Below are 2,832 nucleotides of genomic sequence, written 5' to 3' on the forward strand. Positions count from 1 at the left end.
ATTTATTTGAGAGGGGGAGTGGGGAGGGGCAACAGGGGAGGGAGACGGACAAGAAGATCCTGTGCCAACATGGGGCTCAATCTCACGACCCTGAGATCATGACCTGAGCCGAAACCAAGAGTCAGACACTTAAGTGACTGAGCCACCCAGGCGCCCCAGAACCACACCTTTTGAGGCTTTTTTGAGGTTCGACCTGGGCCCTGCATCCCCAGGGTGTGGCTCACATTGCTGGAGGAGCATGCCTCTCCCTTCTGAGCACGCTGCCACCAGTCTGTTGGAGGCATAAATCAAAAAGAACAGTCTGTTTGCCAAGGGAATGTGTCTATGAAGAAACATATAGCTCAACACAACTGTTGCACTGGGAGGAAAATCACAGCATCTGCCAAGCCACGAAGCCTGCTCACAGCCTTCCCCTGCACACTCTTCCATTGCCGAGCACAGCCCTCTGGCTATTCCAATCACAGTTACATGATCATTCTGAAAAGAGCACAGGCGTGTAACAGCCATCTGATCTAAGAGCTGATTTGTACTTGAGCAGAAGATGAAAAGTACTGGTATGATTGACCTCAGGGAGTTGAAAGCCACGGGGTGAAATTTTAATGATGTTTACATTTTCAAAGATATTTTATCCAGGACTTTTAACAGAGGAAATCTGTTGTATGTATAAACCCAGATAATAAATTAATGTTCAAGGCTAGGGAAACCTAATGAAGCCTCTAGCAAATATTTATTGCATATCTATTACAGTCAAAGTGCTCTGCTAGATGATGTAGGAGAGGCAGAGGGAGGAGGAAAGAGAATCTCAAGCAGACTCTCCGCTGAACTCAGAGCCCCACGCAGGGCTCTATCTCATGACCTTGAGATCACGACCTGAGCCAAAACCAAGAGTCGGACGCTTAACCAACTGCACCACCCAGGCTCCCCTACCCTCTTAAATTTTGAAGTGTACCATACAGTATTTTTAACTGTAGGCACAATGTTGTACAGCAATCTCTAGAACTTATTCTTCTTGCATGATTGGAAACTGTATACCCACTGGAGACTAACTGCCCATTTCCCACTCCCCTTAGTCCCTGGCAACCACCATTCTACTCTGATTCTATGATTTGACTATGTTAGATACCTCATATAAGTGGAATCCTGCAGTATTTGTCCTTCTGTGTCTTCACTTACACAATGTTCTCCAGAGTCATCCACATTGTTGCATATGGCAGGATTTTATCTATATATCTATCTATTTGGAAGTTTTTATTATAATTCCAGTTAACATACAGTGTTATGTTAGTTGCAGGTATACAGTATAGTAATTCAACATTTCATACATCACCCAGTGTTCATCACAAGTGTACTCCTTCATCCCCACCACCTATTTCCCCCAATCCCCCCCCCACTGCCCTCCCCCCCCTGGTAACCATCAGATTGTTCTCTATAGTTAAGAGTCTGTTTCTTGGTTTGTCTCTCTCTCTCTAACTTTTCCCCTTTGTTTCTTAATTTCCACATATAAGTGAAATCATATGGCATTGGTCTTTCTCTGACTTATTTCACTTAGTATTATGCTGTCTAACTCCATCCATGTCAATGCAAATGGCAAGATTTCTCTTTTTTATGACTGAATAACATTCCATTATATGTATATATATAGTTTGTAAAATTTGTTTTAAATTCAACTAATTAACATTAACATATACTGTATTATTAGTTTCAGGGGTAGAATTTAGTGATTTATCAGTTGCATATAACACCCAGGGCTCAGTACATCAAGTGCCCTCCTTAATGCTGTCACCCAGTTACCCATCCCCCCACTCCCCTCCCCTCAAGCAACCCTAAGTTTATTTCCTATGATTAAAAGTCTCTTATGGTTTGTCTCCCTCTCTGATTTTGTCTTGTTTTATTTTTCCCCTTCCTTCCCCTATGGTCCTCTGTTTTGTTTCTTAAATTCCACGTTTGAGTGAGATCATATAGTAACTGTCTTTCTCTGATTGGCTTATTTTGGTTAGCATAATACCCTCTAGTTCCAACCACATCGAAGCAAATGGCAAGATTTCATTTTTTGATGGCTGAGTAGTATTCCATTTGAGATATATGTCTCTCAAATATATCCATTTGAGGTATCTATCTATATATCTCACATCTTCTTTGTCCATTCATCTGTCGATGGACATCTGGGCTGCTTCCATATCTTGGCTATTGTAAATAATGTTGCTATAAATATAGGGGTGCATACATCCTTTTGAATTAGTGTTCTTGTATTCTTTGGGTAAATACCCAGTAATGCAATTGCTGGATTGTAGGGTAATTCTATTTTTAACTTTTTGAGGCAGGAGTTTTAAAAGCCACTGTCCAAGATCCATTAGGGAAGCCCCACTTCATTCCATAAGAGGAGATCTCACTTCTGGCTCCTTCCTTAGTCCAGTGATCTCTCTGTCACTCTGGGCTTTAGCCAAATGGGCAGCAAGCTTGAGTCTGCCCCATGTTGCCTATTCTAGGGAGAGGATGAGCTTGGGTGCTATGTTGGCAGTGAATGTTGGTGCTCAGTTCATCTTTGGTCTTTCTACCAGTGAGAAGCGCTATAGCCCATTCCTTCACTGCTTGACCTGTTAAATAAGAGCATCCCTCCAAGAAAAACCTTAGATTGTTCCAGGAGACAGCACCATAAATCCATACATATGAAAAAATATTCCCCCCTGTAAGCAAGACTTTGTGTCTGTTCTTAAATGATTGTCCTTGTTATGATACTAAAAACATTTGAAATTTTTTCTGCTTCAATGGAGAGGCCTGGCAACATCACAGAAGGATGACACTAGTTTTTAATGGTTCTCTGTCTCTTTCTCA

This window comes from Mirounga angustirostris, unplaced genomic scaffold (assembly GCF_029215605.1).
Source record: "Mirounga angustirostris isolate CCGP_5_RB_7025 unplaced genomic scaffold, mMirAng1.0.hap1 SCAF_13, whole genome shotgun sequence".
Taxonomy (NCBI): domain Eukaryota; kingdom Metazoa; phylum Chordata; class Mammalia; order Carnivora; family Phocidae; genus Mirounga; species Mirounga angustirostris.